The sequence below is a fragment of the Salvelinus fontinalis genome, chromosome 35, assembly GCF_029448725.1.
Source record: "Salvelinus fontinalis isolate EN_2023a chromosome 35, ASM2944872v1, whole genome shotgun sequence".
In the NCBI taxonomy this organism is placed as follows: Eukaryota; Metazoa; Chordata; class Actinopteri; order Salmoniformes; family Salmonidae; genus Salvelinus; species Salvelinus fontinalis.
Window position 1 is genome coordinate 25,475,742 of NC_074699.1, and position 23,074 is coordinate 25,498,815.

General features: G+C 41.4%; 1 protein-coding gene and 1 long non-coding RNA gene across 4 annotated transcripts in view; one reads left to right on the top strand and one right to left on the bottom strand.

Annotated features, from left to right (window-relative positions):
• Positions 1 to 17,542, bottom strand: part of LOC129834611 (diacylglycerol lipase-alpha-like) — a 49,555-nt gene extending 32,013 nt beyond the window's left edge. The window contains exon 1 of one of the 3 annotated variants that reach the window (XM_055899772.1): positions 16,698 to 17,535. The gene's annotated coding sequence lies outside the window, so the exon portion shown is untranslated. Of the gene's footprint in view, positions 1 to 16,697 lie in introns of all 3 variants that reach the window. The other 2 variants (XM_055899773.1, XM_055899774.1) reach the window with 2 other exon arrangements.
• Positions 17,543 to 19,106: 1,564 nt separating this feature from the next.
• LOC129834613 (uncharacterized) lies at positions 19,107 to 22,632 on the top strand. The gene is made up of 2 exons (XR_008756283.1): positions 19,107 to 19,324; positions 20,166 to 22,632. It is a non-coding gene; the product is annotated as an uncharacterized LOC129834613 (long non-coding RNA).
• The last annotated feature ends 442 nt before the right edge of the window (positions 22,633 to 23,074 follow it).

Consider the following 23,074-nt stretch of genomic DNA (forward strand, 5'->3'; position numbering starts at 1 on the left):
TGCAGGAACTGCTGACACACTCCAGCCACATGAGGTCTAGCATTGTCTTGCATTAGGAGGAACCCAGGGCCAACCGCACCAGCATATGGTCTCACAAGGGGTCTGAGGATCTCATCTCGGTACCTAATCGCAGTCAGGCTACCTCTGGCAAGCACACGGAGGGCTGTGCGGCCCCCCAAAGAAATGCCACCCCACACCATGACTGACCCACCGCCAAACCGGTCATGCTGGAGGATGTTGCTGGCAGCAGAACGTTCTCCACGGCGTCTCCAGACTCTGTCATGTCTGTCACGTGCTCAGTGTGAACCTGCTTTCATCTGTGAAGAGCACAGGGCGCCAGTGGCGAATTTGCCAATCTTGGTGTTCTCTGGCAAATGCCAAACGTCCAGCACGGTGTTGGGCTGTAAGCACAACCCCCACCTGTGGACGTCGGGCCCTCATACCACCCTCATGGAGTCTGTTTCTGACCGTTTGAGCAGACACATGCACATTTGTGGCCTGCTGGACGTCATTTTGCAGGGCTCTGGCAGTGCTCCTCCTGCTCCTCCTTGCACAAAGGCGGAGGTAGCGGTCCTGCTGCTGGGTTGTTGCCCTGCTACGGCCTCCTCCACGTCTCCTGATGTACTGGCCTGTCTCCTGGTAGCGCCTCCAATCTCTGGACACTACGCTGACAGACACAGCAAACTTTCTTGCCACAGCTCGCATTGATGTGCCATCCTGGATGAGCTGCACTACCTGAGCCACTTGTGTGGGTTGTAGACTCCGTCTCATGCTACCACTAGAGTGAGAGCACCGCCAGCATTCAAAAGTGACCAAAACATCAGCCAGGAAGCATAGGAACTGAGAAGTGGTCTGTGGTCACCACCTGCAGAACCACTCCTTTATTGGGGGTGTCTTGCTAATTGCCTATAATTTCCACCTGTTGTCTATTCCATTTCCACAACAGCATGTGAAATGTATTGTCAATCAGTGTTGCTTCCTAAGTGGACAGTTTGATTTCACAGAAGTGTGATTGACTTGGAGTTACATTGTGTTGTTTAAGTGTTCCCTTTATTTTTTTGAGCAGTGTGTGTATATATATATATATATATATATATATATATATATATATATATATATATATATATATATATATATATCTGTTCAAAAGTTGAGTCACTTAGAAATGTTCTTGTTTTTGAAAGAAAAGCACAAAAAAAATCCATTAAAATAACATCAAATTGATCAGAAATAAGGTGTAGAAATTGTTAATGTTGTAAATGACTATTGTAGCTGGAAACGGCTTATTTTCAATGGAATATCTACATAGGCGTAGAGAAGCCCATTATCAGTAGTCATCACTCCTGTGTTCCAATGGCACGTTGTGTTAGCTAATCCAAGTTGATCATTTTAAAAAGGATGATTAAAGAAGCAATAAAACTGGCCTTCTTTAGACTAGTTGAGTATCTTAAGCATCAGCATTTGTGTGTTTGATTACAGGCTCAAAATGGCAAGAAACAAAGATATTTCTTCTGAAACTGAATTCAATTCAAGGGGCTTTATTGGCATGGGAAACATTAATTACCATTGCCAAAGCAAGTGAAGTAGATAATATGCAAAAGTGAAATAAACTATAAAAATTTACAGTAAACAATACACATACAGAAGTTCCAAAAGAATAATGACATTACAAAATGTCATATATGTATATATACAGTGTTGTAACAATGTACAAATGGTTAAAGTACAAAAGGGAAAATAAATAAATGTGTGTTGTATTTACAATGGTGTTTGTTCTTCACTGGTTGACCTTTTCTTGTGGCAACGGGTCACAAATCTTGCACACCGCGTTTTCACCCAGTAGATATGGGAGTTTATCAAAATCCGGTTTGTTTTCTAATTCTTTGTGGATCTGTGTATGCTGAAGGAAATATGTGTCTCTAATATAGTCATACAATGGGCAGGAGGTTAGGAAGTGTAGCTCAGTTTCCACCTCATTTTGTGGGCAGTGTGTACATAGCCCGTCTTCTCTTGAGAGCCAGGTCAGCCTATGGTGGCCCTTCTCAATAGCAAGGTTATGCTCACTGAGTCTATACATAGTCAAAGCTTTCCTTAAGTTTGTGTCAGTCACAGTGGTCAGGTATTCTGCCACTGTGTACTCTCTGTTTAGGGCCAAGTAGCATTCTAGTTAACTGTTTTTTTGTTAATTCTTTCCAATGTGTCAAGTAATTATCTTTTTGTTTTCTCGTGATTTGGTTTGGTCTAATTGTGTTGCTGTCCTGGGGCTCTGTGGGGTGTGTTTGAACAGAGCCCCAGGACCAGCTTGCTTAGGTTCATCTCTCTGTAGGTGATGGATTTGTTATGGAAGGTTTGGGAATCGCTTCCTTTAAGGTGGTTGTAGAATTTAATGGCTCTTTTCTAGATTTTGATAATTAGTGAGTATCGGCATAATTATGCTCTGCATACATTATTTGGTGTTCTCCGTTGTACAGAGGATATTTTTGCAGGATTCCGCATGCAGTCTCAATTTGGTGTTTGTCCCATTTTGTGAATTCTTGGTTGGTGAGCGGACCCCAGACCTCACAACCATAGAGGGCAATGGGTTCTATAACTGATTCAAGTATTTTAAACCAGATCCTAATTGGTATGTCAAATTTTATGTTCCTTTTGATGGCATAGAAGGCCCTTCTTGCCTTTTCTCTCAGATGGTTCACAGCTATGTGGAAGTTACCTGTGGCACTGATGTTTAGGCCAAGCTATGTATAGTTTGTGTGCTCAAGGGAAACGGTGTCTAGGTGTAATTTGTAGTCCTGTCGACTGGACCTTTATTGGAACACCATTATTTTGGTCTTACTGAGATTTACTGTCATGGCCCAGTTCTGACAGAATCTGTGCAGAAGCTCTAGGTACTGCTGTAGGCTCTTTTTTGAAATCAACAAAGCATGAGAAGACTTTGCCTTTGTTTTGGTTCGTTTGTCAATTAGGGTGTGCAGGGTGAATATGTGGTCCGTCGTACGATAATTTGGTAAAAAGCCAATTTCACATTTGCTCAGTACATTGTTTTCACTGAGGAAATGTATGAGTCTGCTGTTAATGATAATGCAGAGGATTTTCCCAAGGTTGCTGTTGACGCATATCCCACGGTAGTTATTGGGGTCAAATTTGTCTCCACCTTTGTGGATGATGGGTGATCAGTCCTTGGTTCCAAATATATTGGGGAAGATGCCAGAGCTAAGGGTGATGTTAAAGAGTTTTAGTATGCCCAGTTGGAATTTGTTGTCTGTATATTTTATAATTTCATTGAGGATACCATCAACACCACAGGCCTTTTTGGGTTGGAGGGTTTTTATTTTCATTCAAGGCAATTGGAGAATCGAGTGGGTTCTGGTAGTCTTTAATAGTTGATTCTAAGATTTTGTATTTGATCATGCATATATTTTTGCTGTTTGTTCTTTGTTATAGAGCCAAAAAGATTGGAGAAGTGGCTTACCCACATATCTCCAATTTGGATAGATAATTCTTTGTGTTGTTGTTTGTTTAGTGTTTTCCAATTTTCCCAGAAGTGGTTAGTCTATGAATTCTTCAATTACATTGAGCCGATTTCTGATGTGCTGTTGCTTCTATTTCCGTAGTGTATTTCTGTATTGTTTAAGTGATTCACAATAGTGAAGGCGTAGACTCAGGTTTTCCGTGTCTCTATGTTTTTGGTTGGACAAGTTTCTCAATTACTTTCTTTAGTTTTTGCATTATTCATCAAACCATTTGTCATTGCGGTTCATTTTCTTCAGTTTTCTGTTTGAGATTTTTAGATTTGATAGGGAAGCTGAGAGGTCAAATATACTCTTAAGATTTTCTACTGCCAAGTTTACACCTTCACTATTACAGTGGAACGTTTTGTCCAGGAAGTTGTCTAAAAGGGACTTAATTTGTTGTTGCCCAATTGTTTTGTTTTTTGGTTGGTTTCCACACTACATTCCTTCCATCTACAGCATTTCTTAATATTATTCAGATCCTTTGGCTTTGATCCCTCATGCTTGAGCATTGCTTTGTTCAAGTAGACTGTGATTTTGCTGTGGTCTGATAAGGGTGTCAGTTGGCTGACTGAACGCTCTGAGATACTCTGGGTTGAGGTCAGTGACAAAGTAGTGTACAGTACTACTGCCAAGAGATGAGCTATAGGTGTACCTACCATAGGAGTCCCCTCGAAGCCTACCATTGACTATGTACTGGACATAACCAGCGTGCGACAGAGCTGCAGGAGTTGTGACCAGTTTTTGTTGGTTATGTTGTCATAACTGTGCATAGGGGGGCATAAGGGGGAGGGAATGCTGTCACCTCCAGGCAGGTGTTTGTCCCCCTGTGTGCTGAGGGTGTCAGGTTGTCTGGTTCTGGCATTTAGGTCGCCACAGACTAGTACATGTCCCTGGTCCTGGAAATGATTCATTTTCCCCTCCAGGATGGAGAAGCTGTCTTCATTAAAAGTATGGGAATTCTAGTGGGGGGGAGGGGGCATAGGTAGTAGAGGTCGCCAATACTGATTATTGGAGGACCAAAAAAAGCCGATACCAATTAAAATTGGCCAATTTTTTATTTGTAATAATGACAATTACAACAATACTTAATGAACACTTTTATTTTAACTTAATATAATACATCAATAAAATCAATTTAGCCTCAAATAAATAATGAAACGTTCAATTTGGTTTAAATAAAAAGCAAAAACAAAGTGTTGGAGAGGAAAGTAAAAGCGCAATATGTGCCATGTAAAAAAGCTAAAGTTCCTTGCTCAGAACATATGAAAGCCGGTGGTTCCTTTTAACATGAGTCTTCAATATTCCCAGGTAAGGCGTTTTAGGTTGTAGTTGTTATAGGAATTATAGGACTATTTCTCTCTATACTATTTGTATTTCATATACCTTTGACTATTGGATGTTCTTATAGGCACTTTAGTATTGCCAGTGTAACAGTATAGCTTCCGTCCCTCTCCTCGCCCCTACCTGGGCTCGAACCAGGAACACATCGACAGCCGCCACCCTCGAAGCATCGTTACCCATCGCTCCACAAAAGCCGCAGCCCTTGCAGAGCAAGGGGAACATCTACTTCAAGGTCTCAGATCAAGTGACGTCACCGATTGAAACGCTATAAGCGCGCACCCCGCTAACTAGCTAGCCATTTCACATCGGTTACACCAGCCTAATCTCGGGAGTTGATAGGCTTGAAGTCATAAACAGCTCAATGCTTGAAGCACAGAGAAGAGCTGCTGGCAAACGCACAAAAGTGCTGTTTGAATGAATGCTTACGAGCCTGCTGCTGCCTACCACCGCTCAGTCAGACTGCTCTATCAAATCATAGACTTAATTATAACATAATAACACAGAAATACGAGCCTTAGGTCATTAATATGGTAACTGGAAACTATCATTTCGAAAACAAAACGTTTATTCTTTCAGTGAAATACAGAACCGTTACGTATTTTATCTAACGAGTGGCATCCCTAAGTCTAAATATTGCTGTTACATTGTACAAACTTCAATGTTATGTCATAATTATGTACAATTCTGTCAAATTAATTACTGTCTTTGTTAGGAATAAATGGTCTTCACACAGTTCGCAACGAGCCAGGTGGCCCAAACTGCAGCATATACCCTGACTGCTTGCACGGAACGCAAGAGAAGTGACACAATTTCCCTAGTTAAAAGAAAGTAATGTTAGCAGGCAATATTAACTAAATATGCAGGTTTAAAAATATATACTTGTGTATTGATTTTAAAGAAAGGCATTGATGTTTATGGTTAGGTACACATTGGTGCAACGACAGTGCTTTTATAGCGAATGCGCTTGTTAAATCATCACCCGTTTGGCGAAGTAGGCTGTGATTCGATGAGAAATTAACAGGCACCGCATCGATTACATGCAACGCAGGACACACTAGATAAACTAGTAATATCATCAACCATGTGTAGTTACCTAGTGATTATGTTAAGATTGATTGTTATTTATAAGCTAAGTTTAATGCTAGCAAGCAACTTACCTTGGCTTCTTGTTGCACTCGAGTAACAGGTAGTCAGCCTGCTACGCAGGCTCCTCGTGGAGTGCAATGTAAGGCAGGTGGTTAGAGCGTTGGACTAGCAACCGGAAGGTTGCAAGATCGAATCCCCGAGCTGACAAGGTAAAAATCTGTCGTTCTGCTCCTGAACAAGGCAGTTAACCCACCGTTCCTAGGCCGTGAATGAAAATAAGAATGTGTTCTTAACTGACTTGCCTAGTTAAATAAAGGTAAAAATACATATATATTAAAATCGGCCACAATTGGTGTCCAAAAATGGCGATTACCGATTGTTATGAAAACTTGAAATCGGCCCTAATTAAATTGGCCATTCCGATTAATCGGTCGACCTCTAATAGGTAGCACACAGGAGCACATTTTTCTCTGTTAAGATCGTTTCCTTTTGAATTTATAGCCAAATGTAAAATGTTCCTGTTTTGATTAATGAGTGAGTTAGGTCTGCTCCATACCAAATTAGCATACCCCCTGAGTCCCTTCCCTGTTTCACACCTGGTAGTTTGGTGGATGGGACTAACAGCTCTCTGTAACCTAGAGGGCAACCAGTAGGTCCATCTCCTCTATACCAGGTTTCTTGTAGGATGGCAATGTCTGTATTTCTGATTTCTTTGATGAAGTCCAGATTCCTGCTCTTTAGGCCAAAGGCAGATGACCTCAGGCCTTGGATATTTCAGGATGAGATAGTGAAGGCTTTGTGTTCCATAAAGTGTCCAATGTTGTTGGTCGTGTGGTTTGGCCTTAGGCCAGTAAGTGTGAGCAGAGCCTGCTGAGAATCTGGTACATGCCATTGGCTTGGGCTAGTGTAAGAGTGGGGTTTGGGCCCATTTTCCCGTTCACGACCTGGGTGTATGTGTGACTTCCATGTTGAGGCCCTCTTTGCGGAGGTGGGGTGCATGGGGTGGGCAGGAGGGGTATAGGTCTGATCTGAGGGGACCTAAACTCATCAGTCTATTCTTGTTCTGAAAAATGAAGGCTATTCCATGCGAAAAACTGAAAGATCTCGTACAACGCTGTGTACTACTCTCCTAACAGAACAGCGCAAACTGTCTCTAACCAGAATAGAAAGAGGAGTGGGAGGCCCCGGTGCACAACTGAGCAAGAGAACAATTACATTAGTGTGTCTAGTTTGAGGAAGTCCTCAACTGGCAGCTTCATTAAATAGTACCCACAAAAAAACAATCTCAATGTCAACTGTGAAGAGGTGACATCGGGATGCTGGCCTTCTAAGCAGAGTTGCAAAGAAAAAGCCATATCTCAGACTGGCCAATAAAAATAAGAAATTAAGATGGGGAAGAGAACACAGACACTGGACAGAGGAACTCTGCCTAGAAGGCCAGCATCCTGGAGTTGCCTATTCAATGTTGACGTTGAGACTGGTGTTTTGCAGGTACTATTTAATGAAGCTTCCAGTTGAGGACTTGTGAGGCGTCTGTTTCTCAAACTAGACACTAATGTCTAACTGCGGCAGTCTCCACGTGCCATTTGCATCAGGTCAAGTGTAAGTGGGTCACACAGTGATGCTTCGCATTTCATTTTGGTGAGCAAACATTTTCTCACCCTCTCATAAAAGGACATCACTGCAAACACAAACAATCCGGTTAATCACTCCCATTACTGTCATAAAGCTCGAAATGGTGGTATTTGTAAAGCTTTCCTTCAGGTGAGGTTAGCAAAAGGCTGATCTTATATAGGCTAGGCCTACTATTAAATCAAACATTACAGAGAAAATTCATTTTCAAAAAGCTTGTAACAGGTTAACTTCTTATCAAATTGAATGAGGTATTTTGTAAACCTCCTGCCTATTACCCTAGGTGGCCTTTTACCTGATAGAAAATCTCATCATAGTAGAGTAATTGAGGTGATTACCTATGACCCACACCCACCCACTCCAAACCATCAGCACTAACTTGGACCCACATTTCATTTCACAGACATTTGAGGCCTGATGAATTTGAGGGGGTAGGAGAGAGGGAGGTATACTGGTAAATTGTTTGATGTGTGGTTAGTAGATTAAATGCAGTCCAATTATCCCCAGTCCAATGCTTCAGCCTCTCTGTTGGTATGGCTGGTTGACATTCTTTGACACTTAATCTGAAAGCTAGCTGTCACCTCAACGCAATGCCTTTGGAGGTGACTGTGTATACAGTGGGATCTGGAATGATTGGATCCATTGATAAAGATGAGCAAAAAAATTGTATAAAATAATACTGAGCTATATTGTGTGCCACAAAAATACAAATACAATTGTGTGCCCTAAAAATAAACATTTTCAGAGAAAGAGATTTTGTTAAACCAGTAATAGAAATACATCTCTAAAGGGCTCAAAAGTATTGGATCTCCCGGTTTTCAAAACTCCAGCACCCTCCAAGGATAACGACATTGAGCCTTTTTCTAAAATGTTTTCTAAAATTGGAGAACACATTGGGATGGATCATAGACAATTCCTCCATACAGAATCCTTCCAGATCCTCAATATCCTTAATTTACGCTTATGGACTTGTGTGTGCTTGGGGTCATTGTCTTGCGGCCAGGTTTCAGCCTCCTGGCAGAGACAATCAGGTTTTTGGCTAAAATGTCCTGGTACTTCGTAAAGTTCTTGATGTCGTTGACCTTATGCAGCACCCCTGGAGTTTGCTAAATGGCATTGGCACTTGGATTGGAACCAGTGCTATGGGTCATTTCCACGTACAGTCACAGCCAAAAGTTGAGAATGACACAAATGTTAATTTTCACAAAGTCTGCTGCCTCAGTGTGTTTAGATATTTTTGTCAGATGTTACTATGGAATACTGAAGTATAATTACAAGCATTGCATAAGTGTCAAAGGCATTTATTGACAATTACATGAAGTTGATGCAAAGAGTCAATATTTGCAGTGTTGACCCTTCTTTTTCAAGACCTCTGCAATCCGCCCTGGCATGCTGTCAATTAACTTCTGGGCCACATCCTGACTGATGGGAGCCCATTCTTGCATAATCAATGCTTGGAGTTTGTGGGTTTTTGTATGGCCACCCGCCTCTTGAGGATTGACCACAAGTTCTCAATGGGATTAAGGTCTGGGGAGTTTCCTGGCCATGTACCCAAAATATCGATGTTTTGTTCCCCGAGCCACCTTATGGCAAGGTGCTCCATCATGCTGGAAAAGGCATTGTTCGTCACCAAACTGTTCCTGGATGGTTGGGAGAAGTTGATCTCAGAGGATGTGTTGGTACCATTCTTTATTCATGGCTGTGTTTTTAGGCAAAATTGTGAGAGTGAGCCCACCTCCTTGGCTGAGAAACAACCCCACACATGCATGGTCTCAGGATGCTTTACTGCTGGCACGACACAGGACTGATGGTAGCACTCACCTTGTCTTCTCTGGACAAGCTTTTTTCCAGATGCCCCAAACAATCGGAAAGGGGACTCAGAGAAAACAACTTTACCCCAGTCCTCAGCAGTCCAATCCCTGTACCTTTTGCAGAATATCAGTCTGTCCCTGATATTTTTCTTGGAGAGAAGCGGCTTCTTTGCTGCCCTTCTTGACACCAGGCCATCATCCAAAAGTCTTTGCCTCACTGTGCGTGCAGATGCGCACTCACCTGCCTGAGCAAAGTCTGTACTGGTGGTGCCCCGATCCCGCAGCTGAATCAACTTTAGGAGACGGCCCTGGGGCTTGCTGGACTTTCTTGGGCGCCCTGAAGCCTTCTTCACAACAATTGAACCACTTTCCTTGAACTTCTTGATGATCCGATAAATGGTTGATTTAGGTGCAATCTTACTGGCAGCAATATCCTTGCATGTGAAGCCCTTTTTTGTGCAAAGCAATGATGACACCATGTGTTTCCTTGCAGGTAACCATGGTTGACAGAGGAAGAACAATGATTCCAAGCACCACCCTCCTTTTCAAGTTTCCAGTCTGTTATTCAAATTCAATCAGCATGACAGAGTGATCTCCAGCCTTGTCCTCATCAACACTCACACCTGTGTTAACAAGAGAATCACTGACATGTCAGTTGGTCCTTTTGTGGCAGGGCTGAAAAGCAGTGGAAATGTTTTTTGGGGGATTCAGTTCATTTGCATGGCAAAGAGGGACTTTGCAATTAATCTGATCACACTTCATAACATTCTGGAGTATATGCAAATTGCCATCATACAAACTGAGGCAGAAAACTTATTGAAAATTAATATTTGTCATTCTCAAAACTTTTGGCCACAACTGTAAAATGACCCATGAGCACCAACATGTTAAGTTCATAGGAGCATGTCAAATTGGGTGTCAAATAAAAGCTACGAGTCTATTTATCTTTGAGAAATTAAGGAATATATACACTTGTTTTGTTTATCCTCAAAAAATTGAATAAGCAAAGGCTTTGATTTCTTGTCAAACATATGAAAAATGAGTCTTAGAAAAGATCTACCAGAAAAAGTCTTAAAAAGGTATCAGAAAAACACAATAATGTTGAAGACCCCTGCCAACTGATATCAACACACATTTACACTGAACAAAAATAGAAACGCATGTGCTGGTCCCATGTTTCATGAGCTGAAATAAAAGATCCCAGAAATGTTCCATACAATGCATATGCAGAAAATACGTCATTCTGTAAAATAAGCTGGTGGATCTTTGATGACACTCAGGAGGCAGTGTTTTCATAATTTCATAAAACATTTGAGAAAAAGGCTTAGTGTGTGTCGTTTTCCTCACAATGGGAAGGTGTTGGGAGTATTGAAAGAGGATCCAAACATTTCCCCCCCGCTTTAGTTATTTGTAATTATTACACACAATCTCATTCTCTGATCAATTGTATTAGTATAAAATATATAGATTTTAAATTAAAAAAATTAGCATACAATATAGCTCAGTATTTGTATTATTTTATACAGTCTTTTTTGTCCATCATTAAGATATTCAATAATTCCAGACCCACTGTACATACACAAACATTGTGCTAAAATATTGTGTGCAAGGCTGTTTTTGTGGCCACGTGAAGTAGCTGGTTCCATTCCTTCTACCTCAAGCATCGTACAGTATAGCACTGAGGGGTCATGGTTAAGCAGAAGAATTGAAAATCAAGGAACATTCTGTGCTGACTTTTATTGTTACACTTTCAAGTTATGTAGAGGGAAACACTGACATTGAACAAGTTATGTAGAGGGAAACACTGACATTGAACAAGTTATGTAGAGGGAAACACTGACATTGAACAAGTTATGTAGAGGGAAACACTGACATTGAACAAGTTATGTAGAGGGAAACACTGACATTGAACAAGTTATGTAGAGGGAAACACTGACATTGAACAAGTTATGTAGAGGGAAACACTGACATTGAACAAGTTATGTAGAGGGAAACACTGACATTGAACAAGTTATGTAGAGGGAAACACTGACATTGAACAAGTTATGTAGAGGGAAACACTGACATTGAACAAGTTATGTAGAGGGAAACACTGACATTGAACAAGTTATGTAGAGGGAAACACTGACATTGAACAAGTTATGTAGAGGGAAACACTGACATTGAACAAGTTATGTAGAGGGAAACACTGACATTGAACAAGTTATGTAGAGGGAAACACTGACATTGAACAAGTTATGTAGAGGGAAACACTGACATTGAACAAGTTATGTAGAGGGAAACACTGACATTGAACAAGTTATGTAGAGGGAAACACTGACATTGAACAAGTTATGTAGAGGGAAACACTGACATTGAACAACTATAATAATACCTTTGATCCAATTCCTCTAATAAATCTTGAAATACAGTAATCCAATTTCTTCTCATAAAACAGGGAGAAACCACACGGTTCTATGCGACACAGGAAGGCTCTATTTTCTCTGTCCAGTCTCAGACATCAAAATAAAGAGTTGCACACTCCATATATAAACTCCCAGTAATTTATAGGGTAAATCACCAACGTTTCAGCATCCAAAACGTTGATGATTGGCACAGTGATGCCGAAACGGGGACTTATCCAATAAATTACTGGGAGTTTATATATGGAATGTGCAACTATTTTTATAACTTATAGTTTATTCTCCGTTAGTCAGCACCTCTACATGTTCTATGGGTGTGCGCCAGCTCATGTTTTTTTATCAGACTCAAAAGACAGAGACTTCACTGCACATTATGCATAATGAGTACACACTAACAAGTGGGCTACACAATCAGAACGTCATATTTACACACATACATCCAAATGCATATACTATCACACAAAGTCACAGAATAGAGTGTGGAAGGAGGAGAGGTGAAAGGGATTGAGTGGGTGGGAGTGTGAGCGAAAGACAGAGAAAGAGGCAGAGGGAGAGTGGGAGTGAGTGGCACATGGCTTTCAGTCTAAAAAAGGGAAAGAGCAGCATGAAGCCAAAACCTGGATTAGCTAGATAAAGAATGGGGGGAGAGGATAAGAGAGAAAATGTAGGTTTCTTCACTGTTGAAATGGTGCAAACGCATGACACTGCTTTCGCGGTCACAAACGTCTTCTAAAATATGAATAGTGAATGAGCGTGTGGGTAGAGTGAGAAGAGAGGTGGGGGCAGGAAGATGAGAAGGAGAGACAGTAAAAGAGGGAGAGATAGGCTAGAGATTTAATGTTAAAGGTAGGCTGGATGGTGCATGGACGAGGATGTCGTAATAAAAGACAGAGGTGAAGGAGGAAGATGGAGGAGTAGGCCTACTAGGAGAAACAGAGGAGGAGGAGAGCGTGTGACGAGTATATAGGAACTCACAAGAGAGAAGCTCTGTGTATAGTGCGACACTGACCCAGGCAGACAGAGAGAGTGCTGCACATGGAGGCTGGAGCAGACGGGTACAGGGCTGGGAGCCGAGAGACAGAGGGAGAGAGAGTACTGCTCTGCCAGCCTAGGTTAACATCACCCTGTGGACTCTCTCGATAACATCCCAATCTCTCCCCTATTCATGCCAAACACCTCACCAATACACTTCACACTGCACCCTTAATATCCTCCTCAGTCCTCACACCGCAATGCTGAGCTCGCAAAATACACAACGCACTGGGAGTTTTCCCCCTATGCTTCCACAAACACCTGTGTCCTCTCACCACCACACACTGGAACAAATACAGTATGTGGCATTCAGTCAGGTCCATAATTATTGGCACCCTTGATACAGATGAGGAAAAAAGACGGATCCCTCCCAATGTGTTCTTCAAACTCATGAAACGTTTTAACAAAAAGGCTCAGTGCTGTTATTCTAGCAGGGTGAGGTATTGAAAACAGGGGAAGCAATAATTTTGACCATCTTTTTAAGAAAAAAATATTACTTGTTAAACTAAATGTATTTCTCTGAGAAATTGCATTTGTATAAAATAATTTCCCCCCAAAAATGTTGCATACAATATAGCTCTGTATTTGTATTAATTTATTTTAGTATTTTTTGCTGCTAAATTTTTGGTCCTAATGTATGACCATATGTGACTTGATAAGCTCCTAATAAACTGGATCTGTAAAATACTTAGCTAGTCAATCATTTACAGTCCCTTTGTAGTCCAAAAATGCCATGACCATCACAGTACTCCAGATAAAACCTCTCCCTCTTTGAATACAAAAACCGTCAATGACACACATTATGTGGTTTGGCACATTGAGGCTGTAAAAAAAAAGGCACCCCATTCCCTTTATGGTGCACTACTTTTGACTAGGGTCCGTAGGGCTCTATAGAGAATATGGTGCCATTTCAGACACACTTTATGAAGGACACAACCGTCAGGAGAGGAGAGGAGGAGTGGAGAGGAGAGGTACTCTGTGGGGGTTGAGGAGTCAGCAGGGAGGGAGTAAGTGGAAGCAGGTGTAAACAAAACAGACAGTATTCTGTTGTACTGTGGCTAGGAACCTCTTAGCCCCCTACTGTAGATCTAATGGATTATTAGGCTTTTAAATGGCTGTGTTTGTCAGACAGGGACACCAGGTTACATTTATAATATGGCCATACCACCAGTGTGATCTTTCACATATTAGATTCAATCTGAAAGTTGTATCTTTTATGTTGGAGAATTCTGTGTAAATTGTTGTCATGAAGTCCAGAATGTGACACTTGTTTGTTGTGGTGGGAATTATTGGCTAGGGAGTGGTTGCTGTGAAATGCCCAAAGCAAAAGCTTAATAGCACCTCTAATGGAAACAGATCTGTGCGTGTGCAACATGAATGTACATCTCACACACCACACATACACACTCCAGTCTCAACTCAGGTATTGAAATCAAGCTTGTTCCATAAACGATGGGAGAGGTTGAGAAGGAAAAAGTGAGTAAAACCTGTCCTCTTCTCACATGCGCTAAAAGAAAAGATGCTAGACATTTGTCGTATGCACAAAAAGCTTATTTCTCTCAACTTGTGCAGAAATTAGTTTACATCCCTGTTAGTGAGCATTTCTAATTTGCCAAGCTAATCCATCCACCTGACAGGTGTGGCATTTCAAGAAGCTGATTAAAGAGCATGATCATTACACAGGTGCACCGTGTGCTGGGGACAATAAAAAGGCCACTCTAAAATGTGCAGTTTTGTCACACAACACAATGCCACAGATGTCTCAAGTTGAGGGAACGTGCAATTGGCATGCCGACTGCAGGAATGTCCAACAGATATGTTGCCAGAGAACTGAATGTTAATTTCTCTACCATAAGCTGCCACCAACATTGTTTTAGAGAAATTGGCAGAACATCCAACCGACCACACAACCGTAGACCACGTGTAACCATGCCACCCCAAGACCTCCACATCCAGCTTCTTCACCTGTGGGATCATCGGCGATCAGCCACCCGGACATCTGATGAAACTGTGGGTTTGCACAACCAAAGAATTACTGCACAAGATGTCACAAACAGTCTTAGGGAAACTCATCTGAGTGTACCGGGCAGATGGCAGAGAGCGTGTATGGCGTCGTGTGGGCGAACGATTTGCTGATGTCAACGTTGTGAACAGAGTGCCCCATAGTGGTGGTGGGGTTATAGTATAGGCAGGCATAAGCTACGGACAATGAACACAATTGCATTTTATCGATGGCAATTTGAATGCACAGAGAGACCGTGATGAGATCCTGAGGCCCATTGTCGTGCCATTCATCCGCCGCCATCACCTCATGTTTCAGCATGATCATGCACAGCCCCATGTCGCAAGGATATGTACACAATTCCTCAAATCTGAAAATGTCCCCATTCTTCAATGGCCTGCATATTAACCGGACATGTCACACATTGAGCATGTTTGGGATGCTCTGGATCGACATGTTCGACAGCGTGTTCCAGTTCCCCCCAATATCCAGCAACTTCGCACAGCCATTGAAGAATGGGACAACATTCCACAGGCCACAATCAACAGCCTGATAAACTCTATGCGAAGTAGATATATCACGCTGCATGAGGCAAATGGTGGTCATACCAGATACTGACTGGTTCTCTGATCCACACCCCTATCTTTTTTTTAAGGTATCTGTGACCAATCAATGCATATCTGTATTCCCAGTCAAGTGAAATCCATAGATTAGGGCCTAATGAATTTATTTAAAATCGACTGATATCTTTACAGTATATGAACTGTAACACAGTAAAAAAAAAAAAAAAAAAAAAATTTATTGGACAAATTCAGGTAAGTCCCCTATAGGTCCCGCCCCATTTCGTTCCTGTTGCTTCCGTTTAAGAACCGTTTTGCAACAGAATCGGCATAATGAATACGCCCCTGGGTAAAACTGAGTCCGAATGCGAGATTACTACAGGGATTTAAACCTGCTTTAGGGGGCAAACTGGTCTCAAATCCACTGAACGTGACCGTAATCCATGTACACTGCATCTCTCTGCCCATTGGCTTTTGTCCTCTAGTATTACACAACATTCATAAAAACTCTCTTCAAGTAGTAACAACTTTCAGAACATCACTTAGATCACTTTTACGCTATTGCAAACAGATCATGCTTGATACACAGACATACACCTGTGATACAAACTCACATAGCTTACATGATCCACTTGTCCATGTTTGAGCCTTCATGAAAACATGCAGAGCACCTAGGGAAGCTATATTGGCACTCATGGAAATAAAGTGATTGTGACTGGGCATTCTATTGGTATGACATGCATTTCTCTCTGTAGGCCCGGCTATGAGGCTGATAAAAGGCTCTGTCTTCACACATTGAACTACATGTTCTTTATCCAGTCTCTCTCCACATGCTGCATGCCTGCACATGAGCATGATAGTCTGCCCTGTCCTGAAGGGTTATTGAGTGGAATGCAAAAAACACTGGCCATTCTGCAGAAAGACTCCACAACGATGCAATAATAAAGGAGTAAATACATGGTCGAGAAAAGGTTAGAATACATCTAGCCTAATCTTCAAGGTTTGCTGTGGGTTGGGCCTTCCTTAAATCAATAATGGACCGGTCAATAATTGTTGGGCCATATAACCTAATGTCCGCATTTGCCAAATCTCTGCTATCACTTCCTTATCACCAAGGTAGGCAAAGCCAATACAAAAGTCCTGTGAGGGGGTGAGGGGGGGGGGGGGGGGGGGGGGGGGGTATTAGTAATATTGCTGCCCCAGTTGATATTTTAGAAAAGGCTATTGTCTAAATAGATAAGAAATCCAAGCCGTCACTGTATGACACCCCTCCCCAGCCCATTACATTACATTGATCGGCCGTTGGGCTTCTTTCTCACCTGTATTGTGACGATGCCTTGCCAAGACCCACTGCATCGGTTCTGTTCGTTCTCCCATCCTACGCGTGTCCACCTCGAGCTCACCTCAACGCGGACCTGGAGCAGTACTCTGCCAGGGATAAACCCTGTAAAATACCGCAGCGACAATATTGCGCTGAACCGTGGCTGGCAGAACACAACACACACGTACCTCCCTATGAATCCAGCCACTGTACTTCAAGTGAAACGTTCCACAGGAATCCGGGCCAGGCAATCAGATAAGATTCGCAGCTGGATCATACCGTAACCTAGAGTCAAAACCGTGCAGACACAAGCTCCATTTACTCTGCCTTGGTATTCAAGGTCTTGATTCTTCGATAAATTGCAACACGTCGTCGATATGTAGAATATCCGCTGCCCGATGTCTCTTCACGCCATGTATGAGAGCCGGGAGGTTCATCCATACAATGTTTCTCACTGACATACAGTGAAGTTTAATAAATAAATCGCCACACAATGTTTTTATATTGTGTGTATCATATGTGACAACCAACTGAACAACTCCCGATCCCAATCGGGCTACTAGAGTAGCGGGTCCCGATAAATTGGTTGTTGTAATACCAGGCTTCAGACCAATTTTTACCCCTGAAAGGATACGTCGTTTCTATTCCCATTCCCTATTCCGCAGCTGCAGATCAAAAACCGAATCACCACTGCGCCATTTACGTAGGAACTTTACGTCATCCATCACCCTACAATAGAGCCAGTTGGATTTGCGTCGTTCTCGCAGGCTTCGGCGATTGTAGGCACTGTATAAATCGCTGGCATACTGTGAAATGCACGACTGGTGGTTTGTGAATATCGAGGAATCTCCAACTATAGAGTTTGGGCGTGGACTCGCGTCATTTCCTGAGCTAGACTTTATTAAATAGGTGTGCCCTGCGCTCAGACTGGCTCTAAAGGCAAAATATGGGTTGACCACATTTTCTTTAAAACATCAGCAAAACAAAAAATATTACAGGCACATAATTAGCCAAATGCATTTGCCATAAATAGGCAAACACTATTAGCCTACACAACTCGAGAAGGCTACCCTACAGCCATCAGTCTGCTGCGACTCCAAGAGCTTTGGGTCATCTGTCCAAGGCAGACTGGCAGGCATCACCCAAAATTAGAAATAAGCTGTCTGAAATATTCATTCTTAGTAATGTTGACATTGTTGACAATAGTCCTACTTGATATCCCAAATTGATACTTATTTTCAGAAATGTAAGTTTATTGTTGTCTATAACACACAATCTTCAGCCCATTTTACAGTATAGGCTACAAGGCACAGGCACATAGGCACAAAACCTGACTGTTGGCATTGGCATTGCATTGACATTTATTTGAGTATTGACTGAGCCCTGCTGGCCATGCTTGTTAATGCCATACATTACTGCTGTGTTTTAGGAATGCAGAAATGTTGCTATAGGCATCTGCCAGGATGTTCCTCCTACTATAAGTCATCCTGCAATATCCTGCTTCCTCCCATATATTACTATCAGTAGTACATGGAGGTAACCACCTTAATGCATTACTACAGTGGTGAGAAAAGGTGTAAATGTTATAATTTAATTGTAAAAAACAAGACAAAAGCAGCCAGGCCCAGAAAACATCTAATGGGGAGTTTGAATATTTTATTAATTATTTTTTACATCTCATATGTAATTGATGGGGGGATACAAATAATCATACTGGAATAGATGAGGGCTATAGCTGACAGACAGCTCAATCAGACAGCTCAATAATCACAGTAGAATTGTCAGTAGAATACAATGGTAGGCAGGTATCCTAGCGGTTAAGCGTGTTGGGCCAATAACCAAAAGTTTGCTGGTTTGAATCCCAGAGCAGACTAGATGAAAAATATGTTGATGTGCCCTTGAGCAAAGCAGTTAGCCCTAATTACTCTGTAAGTCACTCTGGATAAGAGCGTCTGCTAAATGACAAAAATGACAATGTAGGCGTACAGTAGTATTTGACTGAACTACGGCTGTATTATTTAAATCATGTCATCCCCTTAGCATCACAGGGAGATATTTTATTTAGATACAATCAGGGACAGTGATGCAAGAAAGTACTCAACTGAAGCCATGGACTGAACACACTTGAGATCAAATTTGAAACAACAAGCATATTTGCCCCTTTACAAATGTGACAATGACTCAGAAACACACACATTGTGAGGCAGCATGATGACACACATTGGGTATGCAAATCTTTGACTTGTATTATATATTTATACAGTATATACAATTTAATCACTATTGTTATAATTATTATAGTAGGCTTCTACAAGAATTTATTAAAAAAAATACATCCTAAGCTCTAGGGCTGGGCAGAGAGAGATACAGTAAATTGACCCAAGACACAATGCAGTCTAAAGATACGGACACCCCCACTGTTTGCAGCCCAGATGGTACATCCCAGTCCTTCTCCTTTACCTCCCTCTGTTTTCACTGTGCCCTCCATCTCTTTACTTACTCTCGTTCTCTGTCTTGAGGACATTACTGATTTCCTTCTGACAGCCTTTGAGCAGAAATTCCATCTCTTCGTCCTTCCGACCATTGTTACAGAGCTGTTGGAGAGGAGAACAGAATAGCCTGAGGGTATGTACTCCCAGATTTCTACCTCCTCCCCTTCATGCAATTTCAGTATTTTGGTCTATGGGATTATCACGGCCTGTGCAGCTCCTATCTTCATATCCTATGCAAGCATCGAGCATCCTCAGCTGCATCCATTATAGTATCTCTCTGTTTTTTTCTTTAATTGCTCTCTCTCTAATTTTCCTGCCTTTGGATAATTCTGTATCCCCACTATGTGTTATTATTCTCTCCTCTCCTTATTCCTGTCTGCTTTCCTCCATCTTGACCTCCATTAACAGTACATACTGTATGACTCATGCCATTTTAGAGATAGACAGAGAGAGAGGGAGATAAATAAATAAATATACAGAGACAATATTTATTGCATGCTGAGACTGGATTAACACTTGTGTCAGACAGTGTGGGGAGCGCAGAAGACATGCATGCACCTCTGTGCCTTTGTCAAATAGGCTCTTTTTTTAGCAGCTGCAGCAGCATGATTACTCTGTCTGTTACAAGACGTGCAGTTAACTTTCCCATGAGATTGCTCTTGACAGGATGTTGGACTTAAAGTGTTGCTTCAACCCACTGGAAGTTTGTTCTACAGATGTAATAAACAAACCAGATAATGTATATAGCAGGGACAATATGGTTCTGTTTATGTCATCTTGTCTGTGAAGGTCACACGATGGCCCTACTGACATGAGGCTTTTGCTTCATTCTGCAGTGAATAAGGAGGTGTATAATATTTCCTGTGTATGTTGATGCTCCTTGTCGGTATAATAACACCAGGGGACAGTAGAGCAGATAACAGAGTCTAATCTGTGTGATTATCTGTCTGCCTCTGTTTGCTGTTTTCCATCAGTAAAGCAGTGCTGACCTGAAAGACACTCCTGACCAACCCCACCTCTGTTTCTGGATCCTATGGAAGCCAAGGCTAAGAGCGGGGCACCAGCGCCCAAGGCATCCTCTAAAGCAGAGAAGACGGAGAAGAAGGAGGCAGCTCCCCCTAAAAAGGTTGACCCCACTCAAGTAGAGTCTCCACCCCCAGCGGCCCCTGTGGAAGAGCCTCAAGTGGAGGATGGATCAGCTGAACCAGAGGGGGCACCAGAGGGCGAGGAGGCAGCAGAGGCCAGTACGGACTCCCTGGAAAGCCTGAAGCCCTTCCTCATTGGTGGTGCCATCATCGCTGCTGGTGCCATCCTGTTGGGGGCACTGTTGTTGGCACGAAGAAATTAACCACCACCACTCATCATCAAAACCTATTTGTCGATGGGTTAACGAGTCACTTGCTGATTGGTTCATAGACTATCATGCAGCTGGTAGAGATGGGGTTATGGGGAGCCACTGTGCTTCTTAAGTTTAATTCAGTCTGACCTTTCTTGTAGTGAATATAAACATCAGTGAACATTGAAGTAATACATTTATGGGCCCCTGCTAGTATACTCACGCATGAATTTGCTCCACCCCTCTAACTGTACCTACTTATAGGTCTACAGGGTTTTAATCACCATACAAATGCACTCCAACAGTTACACTGGACACACACATATATACAGTACTTGAATACCCTATTTATCCAGTATGCACTGATAAATATTTTGATGTTTCTGGGTCTACTAATACATAAGTTACAAGTAGAAATACAGTAACTTTATATTGTTTGATTTGAAAAAGGTCATATGAAGTGAAGTATGAAGTATATTAAATATACTATTGTGAGTGCCACAGAGGTTTGTGGTCAATTTCATTTAAATTCCAGTCAATTCAGGAAGTACACTGAAATTCCAATTCTCTTGAATCCTTTTCAATATAGAACATTTGAAATTTAAATTTGGTTTAATTTCTGAATGGAATTGAACCTAACCCTGGTGCCTAGTATGTGCTATTTCTATGCTCGTATTGCGTTTGCTGTAAATACCTGGTCCCAGCAGATTAGCTGTGAACCCTTTTGAATAACGGTTTTAGACCAGGAGATAATTCGTTATATCAACTCAGGGGAAGGTGGTTTAGAGAAGGCTGTGTGTAAGTGATGTCAGCAATGGCAGATAGTGTGACAGATGAAGTCACTTAAATAATTGTATGTGATAGACTTCCATTTCAGTCTCAACTGATGCTGAGGTAAGAACAATTCATAGTCAAATTGCCCCTTCTCCCAAATCAATATGAACAGTGAGATTATAGTCAAAGTTATGCCTGGCTGCCTGTGTTTATGGCCCTGGTGACACAAATTGAGTATAAACCAAAAGTATATACATATATACTAAATTGCCCCAAATAATATATTTTAACCCTGTGTGTTAACACTGTAATCTCTTGGTGTGTCCATTTGTCAAATGTATTAACAGCTTGCTTACTACAATTTCTCTGGAGAAATAGTGTAGCCTCTATTTATTTAAAGACCATACATGTTAGAGTGATAGTGCGAGAGACTGTGTAGCTACTGTAATAGTACTGTACATTGTATGTATGAATTTCAATTCAGAATGAAAATATTCTACATGCAGAATGTGGTGTACCAATGTATGTAGTAGCTTGGCCAGTCATGCTCACCAAATCAGCATATACACAAATATATTACATCCATCTCCAACCTCCAGGAAAGCCTTGAAAGTATGATGAAATGATGATAATACATGCATTATGGTTTATTTTGTAATACATTAATATTTTTTGATAGTTTGATAAACCTAGAATCCAAGTAGAAAGCATGCATTATTGATGGGAGTAGAGAAATAGCTGGATTTATTTAGTAGATCAACTGAGATTGTTTCCTCTTTTGTTTCCCTATTAATTACAGAGAAGCTCTCCTATTTTTGATAAGTTTTTTTAAATTTTTAAATCAGAGGCCTAGGAGATTTTCAACACCCAATCAAACATCTTGCTTGAACACTGGCATGTAGCGTACCATGATGCAATATCAATACCTCCAGCACACCAACAGAACAGACACATATTCTGCAGATACATGTTCAAATAGCCTAGTCATCACATCACAGAGTACTAAATCAAATCTATCAGTTATTTTCCTTGGTCTCAAAGAGCGTATAAATGCAATAATTCCAGTAGGACTCCACATTTTAGCACATGTTCTGTATGATATTAAAATAATGGTAATGATGGTGAAATGTTGATGGGTAATACTATTGTAAATGGAGAATGAGAACCAGATGACGATGATTAAAACTATATTTTCTTGATATCCCAGCTCCCTATATAACATATTTTCCCTTTTGCACACTCCCTCCCCTGACCCCAAAGCTTCTTGTGTAAATCCAAATGGTTGTCTTGTGACTTGACCTGACCTTTATTAAAGGCAATGAACCAGCTTGCATAGACTCAAGGATCTCTTTGATAGCTGTGAATATTTTGTGTCCTACACTCTCCACCAATAGAATTAGCTCGGGTTCATTGTGTTGAGGATGATGCACTCCTTTCATTGTTTCCTTTCCTCCATCATCACTGATATGAACAGGACTGACTGGCTGTATTATGTCCACCATTCACATGTTAGCAGTCATGAAAAGGAGACAAATTGTAGAAGCCATAAAGAAGAAATAGGATATATCCAGAGGCTTTTAAATGTTACCATGCTGGCCAATAGGGTTTCTAAACACCGTGCTGTTTAAAAAGTTCTCAAAGAGATACAGTAACCAGTTCCAGATGTGACTCATGTGAATCTAGTATTGGACTAGTCCAAATTAGAAAACTGAGGGGGGAGTCATATTCTTAACAGAGCCAAATATCTTCGGAAAATCGAATGTGTACCATGAA